Source organism: Meles meles, chromosome 12 (assembly GCF_922984935.1).
Source record: "Meles meles chromosome 12, mMelMel3.1 paternal haplotype, whole genome shotgun sequence".
Taxonomy (NCBI): Eukaryota; Metazoa; Chordata; class Mammalia; order Carnivora; family Mustelidae; genus Meles; species Meles meles.
The window spans coordinates 74,030,922-74,054,645 of NC_060077.1; the positions used below are offsets into that span (position 1 = coordinate 74,030,922).

At 38.6% G+C, this 23,724-nt stretch overlaps 1 protein-coding gene and 1 pseudogene across 1 annotated transcript in view; both read left to right on the forward strand.

Annotated features, from left to right (window-relative positions):
* Window positions 1-23,724, forward strand: part of DCC (DCC netrin 1 receptor) — a 1,182,017-nt gene that overhangs the window by 401,594 nt on the left and 756,699 nt on the right. The window lies entirely within an intron of this gene.
* Window positions 9,410-9,906, forward strand: LOC123953784 (annotated as a pseudogene).

Sequence of the window (23,724 nt, forward strand, 5' to 3'; positions counted from 1 at the left end):
TTATACATACTGTCAAAATGGCCTTTGGTCATATGGGCAGACCACAGAACAATGGGAACTTTCTCTAGTGTCCTAAAGACCCTACAGATTCTGACCCCCACTTGCTTCTGTATCCTTATGTATAACCCCATCCCCACTTATTTCTTCAGTTTTTATAGCAGTTTCATAAACAAGCATATTCCAGTGCTCATGGCTTTGCACACTCTTCTCTCTGTCTTACTTTCTCATCCCTCGCACTAACTCTTGCATTTTATTTTTACAAGACTCAATTCATGCAGCCAGTCTTTTTGGAATTGTTAACTAGTGACTTGGGGTTTTGTGAGAACCTGTGACACAGTGACCTGGTGTCTTGTCAGAGCATGGACTATGGCACACTATATATTGATAATACACATCCATACCTCAACTCCTCTACTGCTCACTGACTTTGTACAGATCTTATTATATCATAGCCCACCTGGGCAAGCAGATTCCTTAGAACCCAGTTAGTTGTACAGTAGAGCACAGTGGTTAGGAGCATTGGGCTTCAGAGCCAGCCAGCCAGGACTTTGGATCCTGACTCTGGTTCTTCACTATTTCTGTAAACTTGGCCACCTATGGGAATATTCTGGGCTTTGTATTCTCTCTATAAAATGGGCCTACCATAATGAGGTTGCTGTGAAGATAACCAAGCAGTGCTAAGTAAAGGTCCTGGAACTTTGTAAAGGCTCAATGAATGAAAGTTTATGAACAACAAAATTGTGGTATTGTTGAAAATTCCCTCAGTGCTCGCAGCAGAGGGGAAGAGAGAAGCTCTGTGAAGAAGCCCTCTTCTCCTCTGTGGGGACACATAATCATATGCCCTGGATGTTCTACCTGTCTGGCCTGTTTCCCATCCAGAGGCTTATCCTTCCCCATCCACACAGGCCCTGTGCAAACATATGAGGTTAAATGTGCCTCTTTAAATCTCTTAGCACCAATGCTGTGGAATCAGTCCATCTTCCTGAGTAATCGGAATTAACGAAATAACGACTTCATGACAAAGTATTTAGGTAATATCCAAGGTTTTGACTTTATTCTTCCTGATATTGAAACATAATACCTCTTAATTCTCACTTATCCAAAGTCTGCAGTAAAGTTTGCCGTAGCTTTGGGGGGCTTTCTGTGGACTAGCTCAAATTATGTTGGGACTCTTCCTTCTGAGAAAGCATGTGAACTGCCAATGGACAGGTTACCCCAGTTGGTGTTTAATACATCATGAAAGTAAATGGTCATTACAGATATGAAAACATTGCTAGAGTTAGGAGATTCATGTTAGTAATCTGACTTGCATTACTAGCTATGTTTTTACATGAATCTCGATTATTTATAACTGACTTAGGAAATTATCCCTCATTTTTTGAAGGTTATTCGCTTATTTAAGTAATCTCTACACTCAGCATAGGGTTTGCACTCACAACCCTAAGATCAAGAGCCACATGCTCTCCAGACTGAGCCATCTAGGTGCCCTCATCCCTCATTAGGATGCTTGTTGTCTACTTGTATTAAAAAATGCAGGCAGTCATTCCATTTTGCCAGAGGATTTAAATATGCTTTTTCCAATGCTAGGCTATCCTTTCTTTAATCGCCCCTGGATTTGTGTAAATATCTGCAGTACAAATGTTTCTTTCTTTCTTTTTTTTTTTTTTTAAAGGCCTTTTGTAAGGCGCTTAGAAAGTATTTTAATGATCAGCATTATTTATGTTGCCTGTGCAGCTATGTAAATAATTCAATCCCTTCTCCACCAGAACTCTTCCAACTTAACATACCTTTAGAAAATGTGAATGCAATTATAAGGTAATGCTGCCCCAGTAAGCATGTCATTGCTTTGGAAAGGATACTGGGGGTGTAAAGCTGAGCAGGCCCATGCTAGGACCGTGACGATAAAAAGGATGTTTATAAATGAAATAGCACCAGAAATGGCACCATACCTCGGAAGAGGGAAGCAATTTGGTGAAGTGAAAGATGTTAAATGTTTTAATTTTCTTCTCTGCCAGTAAAATCTTGTAAAACAAGGTGACATATTAAATTCTCTATACTACAGTGGCTCCAAGAGCCTGTCAACATTTTCATTATAAACTCCATTTTCGGAGCTTTATAACTCAGCTTTAAGAATTCGCTCTGGCCTGACATTTGGAGTGCAAGGTCTTACCTGGGGGACATGTGTTTCACATGTTTGAGAAATTATGAGTTTATCCATTTTTCAGCTTATAATGAGTAACCTTTTCCTACTTTTTCGCTTGGCTGCTGTGCCTCAGAAATTAGAGGCCGAAAGAAGGCTTACATGTGATAGGTCAACAATGGGGGAAAAATCTACAAATGTGGTCAACATGGGTCAAGGCTGCCAATTTTCATCATGAAGACTCCCAGTCACACTGGCCGTTCTGCCCATCCTACGGAAAGCCAAGAGAGCTCTACTAAACTGCCCTCAACAGTTTATAGACTAAAGTGTGTTACCCAGGAGTTCTGTTATGTCAGCTCTCTGCAGGGGAAACCCCGATTGATTGGAGAATTCTTAGTCCCCAGTCTGTTTATTTCTGCATTTGTATTATTTTGTGGATGGCATAAGACCTTTTCCCTAAAGCTTTACGTTATTTTACCCAGTCTCAGTGTAAGTCGTTGTTATATCTTCTTGGCGGTTGTGTTTTTTTTTTTGTTTGTTTGTTTGATTGTCTTCCCCTCTATCATATTTAGCATTCAGTAGGTACTTAGTCTATATTATTTAATTCTTTAATAATATAGGGTCCCTTTGTATACTTTAGAATGTCTATAGGTAAATCTTTGAAAGAGCTACTTTTGGGAGAAGAAAGATCAAGGAGGCAACTGAAGAGAAATCTACATGTTACCATGTAAAGTTCAAAGCCCATGTGGGGCTTTGAAATGTCCTGAGGACCTACTACCTGGTATGACTTACATAAAAGAACAAACCATAGCTCTCTTCTAGAAGAGGGTAGAGAATCTTCAATAAAAGGTGTGGTATAGGGGAACCTGGGTGATTCAGTGGATTAAGCATCTCCTTTCAGCTCCATCATGATCCCAGGGTCCCAGGATCAGCCCTGAATCAGGCTCCCTGTTTAGCAGGGATCCTGCTTCTCCTTGTCCCTCTGCTGCTCCCCCTGCTTGTGGTCTCTTGCTCTCTCTGTCAAATTAAAAAAAAAAAATCTTAACAAAAACAAATAAATAAAAGGGATGGTATCAAGACTCAACTCATAGGTTAAATATTGGGAGAATTCCAGAAATCCCCACTTCTGGGTATGTATTCAACATTACTTCACTCCCACCTAATTGTATTATATTTTTATGCAGCTGCCATATTCATGTTAAAATGTGAGAAGCGCACAGTGTGTAATCCCAACACTTGCTTTTATGGTGTGAAGATCAACTTTGTGACATTTCCCTAAAAAATAACAACATAATTTTTGTCCCTCCCAACCACCTTGCATGCCATATCCCTTAGGAGGAGACTGAGGGACAGTTTAAATATTTTACCTGAAACCCAGGTCTTTCAGACCTCAAAATCACATTCTTTCCTCTAAACCATCATGTTTTTTCTTAATGTGTACAAGGACATCTGTTTTTGTTTGCACTTTTCTATCAGAATGAAGCTATTCCTAGCCCATAAGTGGCTGACATTTTCCAATGAAACATGTTAGGAGATGCAGGCTAGATTCTAAATTAAAAAAAAAAAAAATACAGTGGGGAGGGAGGGCAAGGACTAAAGGACTTGAATTAGCTTAAACCAGGAATCTGATTTCCTCTTCAATTTCTCTTGCCTGGTTATCCTCTTACTTCCCTCTTCCTGTAAGCCCCACTGCAGTGAATGACACCCCATCCACTGAGTTGTCCAAGAGAAAAACCTGTGCAATTTAATTTTTCTCTCTCTCATCTACCTAAAACATCCTTATCAAACAGCAAGCCATGTTTAGTCTAAGAAATATTTTTCCCTTCTAAAATAGACTTACTTTTTTAGAGCATTGTGAAGTTCACAACAAGATTGAATAGAAGATACAGAGAGTTCCCATATATCCTGTTTCCCCGCACATACACACACCCTCTCCCACTAATAACATTCCACGTTGGAGTGGTACAGGTACTGTGATTGACGAGATATGTGACTGACATACCAATATCCTCAAAGTCCAAGTAACCTATGGACTTAAGGGTTCACTCTTGGTATTGTATATTCTATTAGTTTTGACAAATACATAATGAAATGTATAACTACTTGCAACCACTGTTTTTTTAAAAAAAATTTATGTATTTATTTGACAGATACAGAGAGACAGTGAGAGAGGGAACACAAGCAGGGCGAGTGGAAGAGGGAGAAGCAGACTCCCCATAGAGTAGAGAGTCTAACACGGGGCTCAATCGCAGGACCCTGAGATCACGACCTGAGCCAAAGGCAGATGCTTAATGGCTGAGCCCCCCGGGAACCCCACCAGTGATATTTTTTTTTACTGTCTTCTTTATTTTGCTTTTTTTCAGAATGTCATATGGCTGAAATCATATAGTATGTCGCCTTTTCATATTGTCTTCTTTTACTTAATAATATCCATTTAACATTCCTCCATGTCTTTTCATGGCTTAAAGCTCTCTCTCTCTTTTTTTTTTTTTTAAAGTACTGAATAATATTCCATTTTCTGAAGGTACCACTGTCCATTAATCCCTTTACCTACCAAAGGACATCTTGGTTGCTTCTAAGTTTTAGCAAATATGAATAAAACCGCTACAGACATTCATACAAAGGTTTTGTGTGGACACAATTTTAGTTCATTTAGGTAAAATACCAAGGAATGAGATTGCTAGATTGAATGGTAAAGTATGTTTAGTTTTATAAGGAACTGCCAAAATGTCTTCCAAAGTAGCAGTACCTTTTTGCATTCTTGCCAGCAGTGAATGTGAGTTCCTATTGTTCTACATCCTCACTAGCATTTGGTGTCATCAGTGTTCTGGATTTTGGCATGCTAATAAGCATGTAGTGGTATCTTGTTGTTTTAATTTGCATTCTCCTGATGACAGAGAACATGGGGCATCTTTTCATGTGCTTATTTGCCATCTGCATATCTTCTTTGGTGAGGTGTTTGTTCAGCCCTTTTGCTCATTTTTTCAGTTGTTCATTTTCATAGAGTTGAGTTTTAAGAGTTCTTTTATGTTTGGGATGACAGTGCCTTATCAGCTCTGTCTTCTGCAAATATTTTCTCTCAGTGTATGTTCTGTCTTCACATTCTCTTGATGATGGCTTTCACAGAGCAGAAGTTTTTAATTTTAATGACCTCTAGTTTATCTTTTTTTTTTTCATGGATCATACTTCTGGTGTCATCTCTAAAATGTCACCACCATATCCAAGCTCATTTACATATTCTCCTGTGTTATCTTTTAGAAGTTTATATTTTTTGTTTGACATTTAGATATATTATCTATTCTGAATAATTTTTATAAAGGGTGTAAAGTATGGGTTTACTCCTTATTTTTAATGTACCTGTCCAGTTGTTCCAGCATCATTTGTTGAAAAGACTATCTTCTCTCCATAATTTTGCCTTTGTTACTTTGCCAAAGATTGTCTCTCTACAACTGTGTATTTTTGTTGTGTTTATTTCTTTCTATGTCTACTGGCTCTAATTAAACAGAAGCCACCATCATCCCTTGACTGCTTCTCCTACAGTTGTCTGTTAATTAGATGACAATCTATTTCCTATACAGAGAATAAAATGGTCTTTTAAAAATATGTGAAGTTGTTCAATCATTTCCTGTGTTTCTAGGATCAAATCTAAACTCTGTAATGATCTAAAAGTCCTACCTGATCTGGCTTCCTCCTTCCATCATTTCCCCTCATTTTCCTCTCCTTCTTCCATGGTCAGCCCTATCCACTGGTTTCTCTGCCATGCTCTAGTCATTATAATCTTTTTCAGTTCTTTGAGTAAGTTGTTTCCTCCCACACTGAGACTTGGAATACGGAGTCATCTCCTGGAGATCCTTTTTTTCAGTTCCTCTCGGTTAATCCCATTCCTATTCATTCTGCAGAGTTCTCTTGTTGTTGTTGTTTTGTTTTGTTTTAATTTTACTTATTAAAGAGGGAGAAAGAGAGAGTGAGAGAATGAGCATAGTGGGAGGGAAAGAGGAAGAGGGAGAAGTGTCTGCTGAACAGGGATCCCAATGTGGGACTCAATCCCCAGGACCCTGGGATCATGACCTGAGCCGAAGACAGATGCTTAACCGACTGAGCCACCTGGGCGCCCCAGAATTATGTATTGATGTCTCTTTTTCTGGAATATCCTGGTTTTCTCGAAGGCTCACTGCTAACTGCTATCAGCATCATGCCTCAAATGTTCTTCATAATGACTCCTTGTTATAATCTATTATTATTTCTTTAACACCTGCCTGCCCCACTGAGGTGGAAGCTTCTCAAAATCAGGGCAAACTATGTCTGCCATCCTCCCCGATGTAGTCACGGTGGGCATTACAGTGTCTTAGTGTCCAGCCAGGGCTGTGAGCAGTAATCAAACATGAATCATCACCAAGGGGTGGGAATTACAGGGCAGGGGAACTGATGATTAAGTCCCTGATTCCTGGGTCCCAGGACTTCTCTGTGTATCTGGGTGTCAAGTAATCAAATTATCAGTCAAAAGATCTTAGTTATAGCATAGAAACAACCCAGACAGTGGGGATTTGAAGAGTAATGGGATCTTAGAAAATATCTAAGTCTTCACATAGTAGTCAAAATATCTGTTAATGATCATAAACTGAGAGCATTAAAGCATTCAAAGTTCATCTTCCAGATCCTTCAAGGTCCCATAGTCCAGAGATGATTTTGGTTCCTTTAGATGGTCCCTGACATGGCAAGAAGGGTAAGACAGTGAGTGTTCTTGGCCTCTTCTCCCTTCCCATCTCCACAGAGGAAAACTGGGGCTTTCACCTTTTTTTTTCTTTTTTTTTTAATTTTTAAAATTTATTTATTTGACAGAAATCACAAGTAGGCAGAGAGGCAGGCAGAGAGAGAGAAAGGGAAGCAGTTTCCCCACTGAGCATGGGGCCGGATGCGGGCTCAATCCCAGAACCTTGGGATCATGACCAGAGCCAAAGGCAGAGGCTTTAACCCACTGAGCCACCCAAGCACCTCTCACCTTTTTTATTCTAAAGTAGTAACTGCTTTCCCTTTCAGAAAGCAGTTTTCAAATGTTTCCCTATTTCAAGCTTCAGTAAGCCTTAAAAAAAAAAAAAGATTTTATTTATTTATTTTAGAGAAACAGAGTGTGTGTGCAAGCAAGTGGGGGGAGGGGCTGAGGGAGAAGGAGAGAGACGATCTTAGTCATATCCTGCTGAGCACAGAACCCCATGCGGGGCTCAATCTCAGGACCCTGAGATCATGAGCTGAGCCAAAATCAAGACTCAAGACACTTAGCTAGCTGAGCCATCCAGGTACCCCAAGCCTCAGTGGGCCTTTAATTCAGTGTTGTCTGGGGGGAGCTGAGCCCTGGGTGGCCCAATGTCAGCATGAGCAATGGACCTCACACACTAACCTGGAAGTGAGCATGAGATGGAGACTATATATATATATATATTTTTTTCTCCAGTAAAGAAAAATTATTGTGCACAAAGAATGAATTCAATATCTAAATTAAATGGATAAATGGACACTTATTTTTCAGTTCTGTTCAATTTTGAAAATTATTTATTCAAATTAGAAAGGAATATGCCCAAGCCCCATGTTACCTGGTATTGCTGATTTCTCTAGCATGTTCTCTCTTCGATAGCCAATAGGCTTCTTTCAGACGTTGGGTATAGTCTCTTTTACCCTGTACTCCTGGAGTGGACAGAGAGGTTGGAAACTTCCTCTATGTAGAAACACTAGTAAGTCAGTATTCAGAACCCAAAGACATTTTGGAACATTATACTCTCCTGAACATGGGGATGTAGATGGAGACATCATCTCAGAGAGATCTCTGAGAAGTTTTCTCTTGGTATTTTGTCTACTTAAAATGGGAGGTAGGAATCCTTTTAATGTCAAAAGCCTTCTGTACTGTTGATCTCTCTCTCTCCCCCCCTTTCCCTACCTCTCTCCTATTTTAATTAACTCCTAAGTACAGCACTTTTTCAGGAACTTGGTAAGAAAACCACGTCCAGGCCTTCTCCTTCTTCAGTGAGGCTATTTTCTTTAGTAGCTCCCAGATGATTCTGATACATACCGAAGAATAGCATGTATATTGTTTCAAGTTTACAAAAAATAGCACCATAACTTTTTCCTCTATGATACCCCACTCTTTTATTTTATAATGTAGTTAATTATTCCATGGTGCCTTGTGTTTACTTATTATAGTTGAATCTTTTTGGATTATTGGAAGCTATTAATTATCATATTCCCATTATTAAATGGTATGATAATGGCAAATACTTAAATAGATTGTAATTTTATCAATTCCTGCTGAACACTTCTTGGTTAACTAACTGTTTTTAATCATGGTACAATGGGATATTCTTGAAAGAATAACTATTAACATAAAGTCCCTTAATAATGCATCTCTGTGGATCGTCATGGTTTATGGCAGAAGTGTTGTGATGATTTGTGCCAGAGGTTTAATAAGTTTAGAGTTGAAAATTTACTTTGCTTTCATTCCCTTCCCTTTGGCTGATAGTTACTGTCTAAGATACTTCATCAGAGAAACTACTGTAGGAGGGCTTAATCAGAAACTCTCATGGAAAGAGTAAAAGCAGGTCTCTAGGGTCAGTAACAGAGCTGACTGTATTCTTTATTTGAAGAGATAAAAGAACTCAGTTTAGATAATGTCCTCCCTTCAAGGAGGTTTCAGTCCAGCAGAGCATATGATCCATCACCATGATTTTATTATTTTATTTTATTTTATTTTATTTTATTTTATTTTATTTTATTTTATGGGGTTGTTTGTTCTTATTGACAAAGACTTAGTCAAAGCAGAAACTCCCCAAGGAATGAGTCAGCATTACATCTATAATTCCTTGCCTCTAAAGGCAAAGTCATTATAGTACAATGCACATCTATTTCTGTCTTGCTTATCCTGGAGATTCCTGTTTTAGTACATATCCAAGTGTATGCAAATATTTTCACTGCTATGAAAATGAACTTTGTGAATTGGTCTGTTGCCTGGTTTTCAGAGTGCTGTGGGCTTAATTTCTCGAAGGTGGATTGACTGTGTGGCTATGGATATCATGTCATGGTACTTCAAACCTTTCTTACTTTTAAGGGGATAACATCCCTACCACCTCCTCTGGGGGCTGCTGGGAAGAATGGCAGCAACTGGAAAGAACTTTACAAAAGGAAATAATTCCAATGCAAGACCTTGCTTTAAATTACTAAATCCCAGAAACTTACAACTTTTGTTTAAAGTTTAAGCTTTCAGCTCTTTCTCGACTCCATCTTCGCGGTAGCGGCTGCGGTGCCCGCGGTTCAGTCACCGGCATGCAGCTCTTCGTCCATGCCCAGGAGCTACACACCCTCGAGGTGACCGGCTAGGAGACGGTCGCCCAGATCGAGGCTCATGTAACCTCGCTGGAGGGCATCGCTCCTGAAGACCAAGTCGTGCTCCTGGCAGGCACGCCCCTGGAGGATGAGGCTACCCTAGGTCAGTGTGGAGTGGAGGCGCTGACCACCCTGGAAGTAGCCGGCCGCATGCTTGGAGGTAAAGTCCACGGTTTTCTGGCCCGTGCTGGGAAAGTAAGAGGGCAGACTCCCAAGGTGGCCAAACAGGAGAAAAAGAAGAAGAAGACAGGCCGAGCCAAGAGGCGGATGCAGTACAGCCAGCGCTTTGTCAACGTTGTGCCCACTTTTGGCAAGAAGAAGGGCCCCAGTGCCAACTCTTAAGTCCATTGTAATCCTGGCTCTCCCCCAATAAAGCCACTTAGTTCAGTCAAAAAAAATTAAAAAAAAATAATAAAAAATAAAGTTTAAGCTTTCAGTTAGGCATGTGAAACTAATATATTGACCTTTCAATGCCTAATATTGAAGATTCTTCCTCTTCCCTGATGAACACATCATATCAATTTTGTGATCAAAGTGCCAGTTAAGTTGGTAGCTGAAGGGAAGGAGTCATCTTTATATTTTGTATCTTTAACTGAGTTCTATTTGAAGATGGTTTATTTACCAATGAAGCTTATATCTCTTCCCAAAAACACTTGAGGCATTGATAGAACATCTTTATAAGAACTGGAAGGTACAACCCCGAAACAATAAAGAAAAAATGTGGGACATATGTATACAACAGATTGCAACAATCTACAGACAACAAAATTCAGATGCAGGAGGGGAGAAATGAAGCAAGCCCTAAGAGGCTGCAGCCAACCAGATTTCCCTGATGATCATCTCTGGGGAGGGGGAGGGGTAAGTGTACCAATTTGAAATTGTCAGAGTGATGTGGGACCTGGAGAACAGTCCTGGGATGAGAGTCCCAGATGTTTGTGATGTTCAGGCAAGTTAGGTAAGCTGTGAGCAGTACTTCACAGAGTGGTCCTTGTGAGGGCCCATCACAAGGGAGCTGGTTAGAAATGCAAATTAATGGGCCCTACCCCAGACCTATTGATTGAGGCTCTTGGGTGTTGCCTAGTGATTTGTTGTTTAATAAGCCCTCCAGGTGATTCTGCTGCACAATCAGTTTATAACCACTGGTCTAGAGCACCCTGGCGGATTGCAGCTAAGGATGATGGTGTTGATCGGCTTGGCAGAAGCCTGAGTACCAAGGAGAACCTCAAAGTAGGAGAGAGGAAGAAAAAGGAGGGAGAATGGAAGGAGATATTAACAAAATATCCAACTGATTGTCTTTATAGCTCTCTTCTGCCCTACCCATTTGTGCAGAATACCTAACAAATAGTCTACTTCATAAGTCAAACAGGAAGGATCTTCTCTGAAAATATGAGTGGACTGTTTCGGTAGATGTAGAACAGGAAAGAACTCTGCATTTTGGCATAGAGAGATTCCCAGCACAATAGGGAGCTCCTCAGTCACCCACAGTAAAGTATTTTGACTCTGGCAACCACTCCAACCTGCAGAGACCCAGGTAAATATTTCTGTTGGTTCACACTTAAATATAAATTCACAGCAAAGGGTCACCAACTGTTTTAAGAATTCTTACAACGTGATAAAGAAAGGCAATGATAAATAAATTTTAAAAAATCAGAAAAATTAAGTAATTTGAAGATAATGCAGGGAAACAGTTTTTAAATAACTACTAATGAGTAATCTTAGGAAAACTTAAGAAAACAATGTATTCATAAACCAATAACAATAACTCTACAAAAGAAACAATTGGAGAAGAAAAGCAATCTCTTAAAAAATATATGTATTTATATATTTAAATATATAAACCTATATATAAATTTAAAAAAATCAAGGGGTTGGAAGATGGAAGAAAAGAGGGAATCTTTAAGACATGTTCTCTTAAAAAGAAAGCTTCAAGGAAGCAAAGATAAGCGGATGGGGTCAAGATTTCTAATATCTGGCTAATAGGAGCACCAGAAGCAAGAAAACAGAAGGGGAACACATTTAAAAATATATAAAATAGTTTCCCTGATATGTCTTCTAATTAAAAAGGCCTGTCAAGTGTTGAGTTAGATGAAAAAAAAAGGCTTACACTGAATCTGTTATATAATTTGAGAAAGCAGAGGATAGATAAGTTTCCAGAGGGATGCTTACACACACACACACACACACACACACACAGACCCAAACAAGTTATCACCTGACTCAGCAAACTAAATGCAGGGAGATACTAAAGCAAAGCCTCTTATTTATTTGGGATTTTTTTTCCCCCCCGACCTCGGAATCCTTTAACATCCAGACTGCTGATCAGATGTAAGGATAAAATAAAGTCATCCTTTGGGATGCCTGGGTGGCTCAGTGGGTTAAGTGTCTGCCTTTGGCTCAGGTCATGATCCCAGGGTACTGGAATCAAGCCCTGCATCCAGCTCCCTGCTCAGTGGGGGGGTCTGCTTCTCCCTCTACCTTCTACTCCCCTTGCGTGTGCTCATTCTCTCTTTTACTCTCTCTCTGGCAAATACATATATAAAATCCTAAAAAAAAAAACAAAACATTGTTAGATCCCAAAAGCTCAGAAATTACATACCTCCCAACTTTCATAGGAAGTTACTTGTTGTAAGCAAGGGAGCCCAGAACTAGAGTAGTTGACTAGCAGCTGGGCTGGACCAGGGTGAGTCCCAAAATGTGTTTTACATGTTCAGGCTCAGGTTCTCCTATTTTTAAAATATTGGTTTTTTTTTCTCCTCATGTGTTTTCTGCATTCACTTAGTTAAAAACTTGCATTTAAAACATTATTTTTTCTTCAAATTGAAGTCTTCAGTGTGCCATTAAAGTTTGTACCTAAGGCATCTGCCTCACTAACCTCACGAGCCCTCTTCTTGACTATGTGTTTCCTGAGAGTGCTTTAACAAAGTACCATAAACTGGTGACTTGTGTCAACACACGCTTTTTGCCTTATAGTGATGGAGGCCAGAAGTTTGAAGTCAAGGTGTCAGCAGGGTCATCTTCCTGCTGGAGGCTCCAGGAAGAAATCTGTTGTTTGCTTCTTCCTGCTTATGTTGGCTCCAGGCATGGCTTTATCGATCCACTCTGAATCTACGATAGCATTGCCTCCTCCTTACTTGGGGATCCTCTTTGTCTGTCTGTCTCACAACCCTCTTTACCTCTCTTTTATAAGCACAGCTGTAATTGGAATTAGGATGCACATGGATAATCCAAGGATGATCTTCTCATCTCAAGATTCTTAATTACATCTATAAAGACATTCTTCCCCACCCCTCAACCCCTTATTTTTAAAATAATGTCTTAGGGATTAGGACATGGACATATCTTTTTTGTTGGGAGGGTTGTGGGTAAAATGAAACCCACTACAAGTAGCAGTGGTGCAAAGTAAGAGAAAACAATGAAGGAACACCCCAGAAGGACACATATACAGCTGACAAAGATAGCAACCAGACCAGACTGCATCAGAAAGGACTTGATGGAAGGATTGAAGTAGGCTTAAAGTAGGTTTGAAGTAAAAATGATATTATGATTGTGATATTATTAATGCAAATCTTTTTAAGAAGAAATATAAATGCCTAGAAAAATTAAAAAATAAGAGCAAAAAATTGTCATTATTTTGTACTATGTGGCCCATCAGTAAGCAATATTTACATAATTTTGAAAATATAAACAGCATTTATTGATTTTTGACCTTTTTGAATCAATGAACAAGACATTATTAAATCTATCTTGAAAAGGTGAAAGAGTGTCTGGCTTACAGTAGATGACAAAAAGGAAGAATGATTTAAAAAATAAACAAACAGAGGCACCTGGGTGGCTCAGTGGGTTAAAGCCTCTGCCTTCGGCTCAGGTCATGATCCCAGGGTCCTGGGATCCAGCCCCGCATCAGGCTTTCTGCTCAGCAGGGAACCTGCTTTCCCCCCCCTCTCTCTGCCTGTGTCTCTGCCTACTTGTGATCTCTGTCTGTCAAATAAATAAAATCTTTAAAACAAAACAAAACAAAACAAAACAAAAACCGATGGGTAGAGACAGTAATAGTCTTCTGTTACAAACTATAGAGTCAGGAAGTATCACTGGAAGAAGAAATGGAGTTATAGGTGTTATATCACTTAGAAGTTTCAGTGGTAACCAATATGGATAATTTCAATAGCGATACAACGGAAGTGGAATGCTGGTTTAAATCCTCAGCTATCACTGTGAGAAGTCAGTAAATAATGTCTGAAGTTGATAGCTCAAGAAATAAACACACCCCTGTAGAGATATGAAAGAAGCTACAAGGAGAGTTTTATAAGTTTGCTATGTGATACAACCATTATATTTAACATTAAGCTCTTTTCTATTTTTTAATTTTTTTTTTAAGATTAATTTACTGAGGGGGGAGGGGTAGAGGGAGAGAGCAAGAATCTCAAACACACTCCCTGCTAGGCAAGAGCACAGTGTGGGGCTTGATCCCATGACCCTAAGATCATGACATGAGCGGAAATCAAGAGTCAGATGCTTCGTCAACTGAACCACTGGGCACCCCTTTTCTTTGATGTTTTAAATGTGCATTTAACATGTCAAAGAAATAATGAAAGAACCCAAAACATTTTCTTGCATTGTGTGGTTTGAAAGTGTCTTTTAATAAATCTTGAGAGTATCTTTTCATGAATAGAATTATTTTTTATTAATTTTAAATTGATTTCATTACTTTCTCACTACTTCTCAAACTCTGCGGATTATTAATTTTTTTCTTAGGCGTTAGCTATTACTTTGGTAAAATACAATGAAATGAATTAATATAAAATAAATAAAAATAAAGGCATTTGATATGCAACCATAATTTTAAATTGGGCCCAGCAGACATAAATTTTCCATGTCCAGTTTTTATAAAAGTTTCTAAAAACTTCCTCTCAATGCGTCTACTTGCCATGTGACATACTGGTAACAAAGTTGGCAGACTTGGGACAATTTCAGAGGCACAATTTGAACAATGGCCTAGTATTAAACTTTTTCTTTCCCTACCCTCCCTTCTTTCCATCCTTCCTCCCTTCTTCCCTCCCTTCTTTCTTTCTTTCCTTCCTTCCTTCCTTTATAGAGTTGCTTTTTCCTGTCTTGCTTAAGCAATCCTATCCCACCCTGGGATTGTCAAGATACTGCTTTATTATGTCCTAAAAGTTTTATCATTTTACTTTCTACACTTAGGCATTGACCGGACATGACTGTTGGATATGGTGGGAGGGAGTGTTTTAATTCCATTGTTGTCTTATCAATATCCCTTTCATTTTTCCCTTATCAGTTGTCCTCTGCCCCCCTATTGAAAGGATCATCCTTTTCTCATTGCTCTGCAGTGCCATATAGCATCCTGCTAAATAAATATCAAGGATCCATTAATGTGGGCTGTTTCTGGGCTCTGTTTTCTCTGTCAGTCTTCTATATATCTATCCTCACATCAGCATGTCAAGTTGATTATTATAGCACTAAAATAACTCAGGGACTCTGTAAGCATATCTTCCTATTTTGCTCTTTTTTCGAGAGTATATTGGCTTTTTGTTGGCCCTTTTCATTTGCATGAAATTTTATTTGACTTTGGAAGTTTTCCCCAAGATAGGAGTTGAGATTTTGATTAGAATATACTAAATTGTAAATGCTTTGGGGAGGGATCATCTGTACAGTTTACATCTTTACAGTTCTGGACTAAGTATGACTTCTTTCTTTCGTTCTTCAATTTGGTCTTTAAAATTCTATTTTGAAGTCTTTGTTTAATCATCAATGTTATTCATATCTTTCTATAGATTTATTCCTAGTGGATCACATTTATTACTACTGATACTTTAAATAGTATTTTAAATTTTATTTTTTAATCTGTTTTTTTAAACATAGGATTTCATAGATTTATAAGGTAGATAAGATAGGTAGATAAGGTAGATAAAGAATCCAAAAACCTGGCTCAGTTCTTTTTCATTTTACTTGCTCAGCCTGACATTCTTTTGGGATTTACTATTTGAAAGTTAATAAAATCCATGGTTATCTTGTTAAAAAATTAATGCAGGTTGTTTGTTAGACACCATCTTTCAAAATATATAGTCTATAGAGAGAAATACAAGGAAATAATTCCTATGTGATAGAAAGGTTGGGATCCACCAAACTGTGCTATTTGTTTGGGTGAATGCAAGTCATTGCAGAGAATTGAATTTTATACTCAGTATTTACTGAATATTGTTTTGTGTAAGTATCCTAATAACCACACTCCTCCTTTGAAGGAGCTCACACTGTAGCAGGAGAGATGGAAGGAACTTCATGGAAAGATACTCATTTCTTACAAAGTCTTCATCAGTTTGAGACCGATGTTGTGCTCATCTATTTATATGTGAAAAGCGTAAAGAAAGGTTACATTACTTTGTTCTTTGAAGAGTTGGATAGTTGAAGAGTATGACTTTTTTTTTTCATTACGGATTGAATACACAAGGAAAAACTTCACCACTAAGAAACAATGTGTAATTTTTTTTTAAGAAAATAATTTCTGAATGATAAAAAGGATCATTTCCCTTAAAGACAGACAAAGGAAAATACAATTGAGTAGAAGTCAGGAGGTAAAAGACCTCTTCAGTTAATGTATTTCCAGAACTATGCACAAAGGTGCTTCCTAAACAAAAGGACCTTTATAAATGAGGGTGCACTTTAGAAAGAATCTTTTTTTTTTTTTTTTTTTTTATTTGACAGAGAGAAATCACAACTAGGCAGAGAGGCAGGCAGAGAGAGGAAGAAGCAGGCTCCCTGCGGAGCAGAGAGCCCGATGCGGGGCTCGATCCCAGGACCCCAGGATCACGACCCGAGCCGAAGGCAGAGGCTTTAACTCACTGAGCCACCCAGGCGCCCCTAGAGAGAATCTTTTCAAAGGACCCCTATTTAGTTCAACAGTCTCCTTCAAATGCATTGCATTTTAAAGGCTTAGAAAGTAATGAGACTCTCCCTAGAATCCCGTGTTTAGTTTTATTGTGAAAGCTTTGGTAACACAGGTTGGTTTTTAGCATCCTGTTTTGAAAGAGTCTGATGACTCTGAGAGAGGCACTTATGGTATTTAGAAGTCAAGAGAGGAGGGCTGCCTTGGCTCATTCAGTTAAGCGCCTGACTTTGGCTTGGTGTCATGGTTCTGGGGTCCTGGGAATTGAGCCCTTCTCGTTAGGAAGTCTGCTTTTCCCTCTGCTCCTCCCTCTGGTTTGTGTGTGCTCTCTCTCAAATAAATACCTTTTTTTTTTTTTTTTAGAGAGAGAAATGAGAAGAAATTTGAGTTTTTCTCTCTTGTTCCCCCAGCTTCTTTTGGTCTGTTATGTTTCTCATATCAGCCCTTCCTCAAGACAGCTTCTGATGCTGAACACTCTAGTGTCTCACATCTATTCTTTTCTTTTTCTTTTTTCTTTTTTACTAAAATAGAATGTATTATTTGCCCCAGCGGTACAGGTCTGAGATTCATCAGTCTTGCATATTTCACAGCGCTCACCATAGCACATGCCCTCCCCAGTGTCCATCACCCAGACACTCCATTCCTCCCACTGCCCCTCCACTCCAGCAACCTTCAGTTTGTTTCCTGAGATTAAGAGTCTCTTAGGGTTTGTCTCCTTCTATGGTTTTGTCCTGTTTCACTTTTTCCACTCTTCTCCTATGATCCTCTGCCCTTTTTCTCATATTCCTCCTATCAGTGAGATCATATGATAATTTTCTTTCTCTGACTGACTTATTTAGCTCAGCATAATACCTTCTAGTTCCATCTACTTCATTGCAGAAGGCAAGATTTCATTTTTTGTTGGCTGCATAATATTCCATATGCCACATCTTCTTTACCCATTCATCTGTCGATGGACATCTAGGCTCCTTCCATAGTTTGGCTATTGTGGAGATTGCTGTTATAAACATTGGAGTACATGTGCCCCTTTGGATCACTACATTTGTGTCTTTTGGGTAAATACCCAGTAGTGCAATTGATTGCTGTGTCATAGTGTAACTCTATTTTCTTTTTTTAAAGAACTTATTGATTTATTTGACAGAGATCACAAGCAGGCAGAGGCAGGCAGAGAAAGAGAGAGAGGGGAAAGCAGGCTCCCTGCTGAGCAGACAGCTAGATGCGGGGCTTGATCCAAGGACCCTGGGATCATGACCTGAGCCGAAGGCAGAGGCTTTAACCCACTGAGCCACACAGGTGCCCCGTGTAACTCTATTTTCCTAAGCCCTCTGCTTTGATCCTATTTCTGGAACTACTCCCTCATCCTTGTTTTCCCTATGCACTTTCACTCAATCCCAAATGCACAGAGTGCTGGATTGTTGGCCTTCCTCCAAGTGTATTTCCTGCTGTAGCTTCCTGGCTTGCTGACCTCTGGATCTGACCTCTTACAAATGTTACTTCCTAGACCTTGGACCACTAGCTTTCTCCTTCATGGCTTTATTTGATTCCCGCTTGCTCCCTTCTAAGTTACTTACAAGAGAACCATTTGCAAAGTTTTAATTTTTATCTCCAACGCTCTGTTAAGAGAGAAGTAAATTTCAGAACAGTTTAGGGGAATTTATTCCCCATTATACTCCTCCTTTAAACATTTTAATTTTAAAACCTGACACTCCACCTAGAAGAAGTAGGTGACAGATTTGCCCAGGAAGGTAAATCGTCACTATTTTATTATATCACATAACACTGGTGAAAGGCTTAAATGTCTTTGGACAGATGGTGCCCTGTGAGATTCAGGGAAGCCAAAAACAAGAGACCATACTGATTCCCAGGGTGCAGATGTCTCTAAAAATATGTTGTGCGTCATGATGAAAAACAGACCTACACTCAGATACTTTCAGAGAATAAGCATAGCTTTAAACTCTATTTTGCATTTAAGTGAAGAATGAAAATCATGCACGAAATTCAATTTATATAGGCTGTCATCTTGAATGAGTTGGGCATCCTTACTTGTTCCTTTGGAAATAACTGCTCTAGAAAGTGGTTTTAGCATCTATTTAAACTCTCTGAGTACCATAAGCATATGTTTATCCAGAACCCAAAATAATTTATTTTCGCTGTGCATCTACTTTTATAACACAAAGAAAATCAAAGTGCATGAAAATGCTACTACGTCTCACAGGGCAGCCCACTTTTAGTCTCAGTATCCTCAGGCATGTGTGATAAAGATTAATGTTAATAGTGTGACTTGGGGCCTGACAAGATCCTATAATTCTTTTTGAATCCTTCCAAAACTTAAGTTGTATGCATTATAATGTTGAGTGCATTTTATTGTATTTTCTGTAAAAGGCAATGTAGTGTTTCAAAAGATGTTCTTGATACAAACCTTGCCTCTAGGCATTTGGTAAACAGTCACTTAACCAGAGTCTTCATGCCTAACCCCTCCAAATATAGGACTTTTCTGAAATTCCTTTAATGTTCTATTCACTCTGCCTTATAGAGCAATATAGTTTGTTTGTTGGTTTGTTGTTTTTGTTTTTGTTTTGGCTTGTATTTATTTTTTGTTTGTTTGTTTTGCTTTCTCTTTTTAAGTGACTTAGTATCAGGCTATGGCAGAGACTTGGCAAAGGTCTCTATCCTGGCTAGAGGAAGTGGCAGACTAGGCTGGTTCAGAGAGACTGCAGAGAAACTTCTTGAGTACAGTGAAGGTTCTGTCCTTTGCTGAAACTCCAAATACCTTCTGAGTTGGGAAGAAGCTCTTCTAATTGGTCAAGGATTTGTGTGCACGTATGTCCTTAAGCTTTCTCATACTGGGGGAAGAAATGAAGGAGTTGAGTAAGGAGGAGAAAGAGATAAAGGAAAGGAGGAGGAAGTGAGGAGAAAAGATGACATTTAAAGTCAAAGACCATTGGGGCACCGGGATGGCTCATTTGGTCTAGTGTCTGATGTTTGATTTTGGCTCAGGTCATGACCTTAGGGTTGTGAGATTGAGCCCACACTGGGTTCCCTGCTCAGTGGCTCAGTGAGGAGTGGGCTTGAGATTCTCTCTCTTCTTCTGCCCCTCCTACTCCTCTCAAAATAAATAAATCTTTAAAGTCAAAGTTTTCTCTTTTTTTCTTCTTTTTAAATGTTTAAAATAAAACAGGAACTGCTATTAAAAACTCACATAAAATGTTTTTGTGTTGTGAAGCTAAATAAGTATATACATACTTCTTTCTTTCTTTCTTGTTTGTTTTGTTTTGTTTTTGTTTTAAGGCTTTATTTTTGAGTAATTTCTCTGCCCAACATGGGGCTTGAACTTACAACTCTGAGATCAAGAGCTGCATGCTCTACTGACTGAGCTATCCAGGGGCCCCAATACATACATATTTCTAAAGCTCTTGAAAGTAGAAGCCAGCTAGCTACTCCATGGCTACTTGGTATTTTAATTAGTTCATAAACATTCAGCAAAGCACAGGTTCTCATTCTTCCTATGATCTATGCAGTAAATTGGGGAAAAAATTAGAATTTGGACCCAGGTCAGTCTCATGTCAAAGCACATGCTTCTTTATAACCATAGTAGGTTATAATCCAATGACTTCAGCAATTTTATCCAAATACTTAAAGTTAACTCCACTTTCAAAATACTCCTGTGGGAGCCAGCTGGTACCCAATGGTCAATATGTGAGAAACTGTTTTAAATGTTCTGGTGTCCAAGTGTGAGGATGGTGATTATGAGGATCATAGCATCATATTTTTTTCCTAATAGTGGATAGAAAAAATCTCCAGCTTATCGGTACAGCTTTGTTCCTGGTACTTTATCTCTGTTAGTAGCTAGTGATATAGTAAATAATGCCTATTACCATAACTGAATCAATTATAGAGTCAATAGCTAACATGGCTAATTAAAAGGTTAGACTTGTAAAGTATGGAAATTTTCACTTCTGATTTTTCATCAGATAAGTAATTTTCTTTTTTCACTTGCCTGGGAGCTCTTTGAGGGTGGGGTAGTGGTCTTCACCTGTAATCATTAATGGCTATCAAAGTTCTAAGGCACAGTAAATGTTAATGAACATTTGTTGAATTACTTTAGAAAATATTCCTAGATCATACTTTTATTATAATATATGCTAATACTATTCATTTTCCTGTAGTGTTCAGTGAATTAATAAAATTAGTGTTGCAGAGTTCCTGATGAGAAAAGGCATCCATGGGTCCTACTCAATAAGTACCTTCAGCAAAATTTGTTATGAAAGTCTAAGTGTTCCCTAGCTAATACTGTGATCCAAATGCCTGAAGAATTAAATGCAATATGGCATGTGATGTTTTAAATGAGTCCTAAAACAAAAAAATGTATTCCAATATTTTGACTTTTTATGCACTCTTTAAGGATAATGATGGGGTAAAATATAGTATTCCTTTTTTTTTTCTTTTTTTAATGAGAAATATTGAGATCCTCTACAAAAAGACATTCCCAGTAATGTATGAGTAGCATCTTATATTTGAGATGTATCTTTTATTCCTTGACTCAAGGTAGTGTTCCTAAAGTATATAGGTGAATATGAAAATAACAATATGTTGGGTACATAAATTTCTGCCCTTCTCATTTAAAAAATGTGTTGATGGTATGATTAGATGCATAATAAGCAAGTTTGAAAAAAAATCTTTGTGTGATAGCATTTTCAATTGCAAACAGATGTCGCATACTTCTACAGATCAGTGACTGCTCATAAATAGCAAAACATACATTTTATTAACATATCACATTGTATTCAGAAGTACATTTTGTTCTTGACAGACTGCAAGCAAAGTACCAAAATTTGTTTGTTTGTTTTTATGCTTTTGGTTTCTTTCCCTAATGTATCAAATAGCTTTTGCTATATAGCAAACCATCTCGGAGCTCAGTGGCTTAAAACAACTGTTTATTTAATTCACGATTCATTAGATTAGTTGGGTGGTTCTTCTGGCCTGGGCCAGCTAGACTGGTCTCACTCATGTGCTTGTGGTCAGTTGGTATATTGGTGGGAGTGGCTTGTTTATGATGATCTTGACTGCAAAGACAGGGACTTCTCTCCGGGTGGTCTTATCCTTGAGCAGGATAGCCTGGGATGGTTCACACGAAGGATCCATGGAAATCACTGGGTTCCAAGAGTTGAGAGTCCAGGAGTACAAGATCTGTTGTCTCTGATGCACTACGTTGGAACTCACAGTACAACTTTTGTCACATCCTGTGGGTCAAAACCTGTCACAAAATGAGCTGAAATTCTAGAAATAGAGAAACATTTCCCTTAGATGAGGAGGAGGGGGAACTGTAACCAATTTTACAATTTACTGCAACTAATATTGCATTACAGATGCAATTTACAATTGCAATATTGTAAATGCATTTATTAGTAAATGCAACATTGTAAATGCATTTATAAGTTGAGGAAGCACCAGCTTCCTCAAGAAATTAGTGTCTTTTAATGATAACCACAGCAGTAACAGCTAACACCTGTGGAGGATGCCCTCTGCACCAGACATGGAGCTACATGCCTTCCAGGGACTAACTCCATCCATTTTCATAGTAACGATACAAAGTGGATGTTACTTTTTCTGATTTCATAGATAGGGAAACTTTGTCACAGAGGGGTTAACTATTTTACAAGATGCAAAAGTCCTCCAAAATAGATTTCTATGTCCAAATAAATTTGGAGATGCAAAGTTAAACAATAAAGAAGGGTCTATCTATCTCTTCATCCACCCATCCTGTGAGACTTCCCAAAGTTTTGAATATAATAATGTGCATTGTGAGTCTTAAGGGGGAAAGGTATAAGCCACATTTTCTAAATGTGGAACTTAGGAACCCTTTTTTTTTATGCAGTATCTATTAACATCTTACAAGATAGTGGCACTCTGTGGAACCCACTTGGGAAAATTACATAATACTGTTTTTAGGGTTTAGACAGGGAACCAAATCACCCTGAATTCATAGCCAATGTAACTCTGTTATTGAGAATGTAAGGATGTATGCAAAATACTTTACTTTTTCCCCTCAGTTTGCTTGTTGGTATAAAAAACGTAGACCCTATAGACATAGAAAAATTAACAAAAAAATTGAATCACTTCAAGTTTTTAACCCAAGTTTATTTGCTTTTTAGTGTTCTATTCCCTTCTCTTTCCCCTTCCTCTGCCTCCTCCTTCTTTTAACCACCCCCTCTCCTTTTTGTATCGACATCCCCATGAGCAGTAACAGTGTTAACTGCGCTGACAGTTGGCAAATAGTACTATAGCGTGGCAGTGAGCTACTGAGGGAAAATTATACCTGTGTCAAATTGCTTCTGAATCATTTGCTTCAAAATAGTCAAATTGGAAAGACCTACCCCCCACCCCCTACCCCCACAGCCGCACAGATGAGGCAGTAGCTTGGGAAAAGTTATCTTTAATTCTTTAGTGGTTAATATTTACTACTTAACATCACTTTTGCCAGAGTAACAGTCTTGAGGAGGGAGATTCTGGAATCAAGATTAGTCTATACATGGGAGTTTAAATATCGAGGTAGCAGAAGTAAGATGTTAGCATGCAAAGCTCCATTCAAGCAAACAGACCAAACAAACAGAAGCAGTGCACCAGTGTGTGTGTGTGTGTGTGTGTGTGTGTGTGTGTGTGTGTGTGTGTGTTATTTTCCTTAGAGACACAACATATTTATTAAACTCATGTACTCATTTGGCGTTTATAAAAGAATAAGTAATGACCTACAATTAACTAAGTAAATGTCAGTATTTTACTTAATTCTCCAAACAACCCAATGGAATATGCACTTTTGTCCACATTTTTTTATAGATGAAGACTAGGAGATTGGAAAGGTAATATAAATTAGTTATAGTCATACAGGGAGGGAGAGGAAGATGAGATTTGAGCCCGAGTCTGTTTAACTAAAGGACCTGGAATCTAAGGAGTGTGTAGGATGATAAAGGTCTATATAGGGTGTTTATCATTCAGTCTGAACTATCTAAGTGTATACAATGGATGGAGTGGCAAAGTCCCAGGTTGGCGTGGGCTGAGCTTTGGTCTTAGGTGACCCTTCTTATTTTTGCACATGTTTGCACACTCTGCTTTCCTGGACAAGAATCCCTTTGGCAGGAGGGATCACCTATGGGTGAATGGAGGAGGTTTATTGCAGAGAGGAATGGAAGGAAGGGCTCCTTGAACTTGAACCCATCCTGATCCAACAATCCAGAGATTAATAAAAAAAAAAAAAAAAAAACAAGAAAACACAAATAATTATAAGACTGGTCATATGACCTAAAGGAACTCCTATAAAACT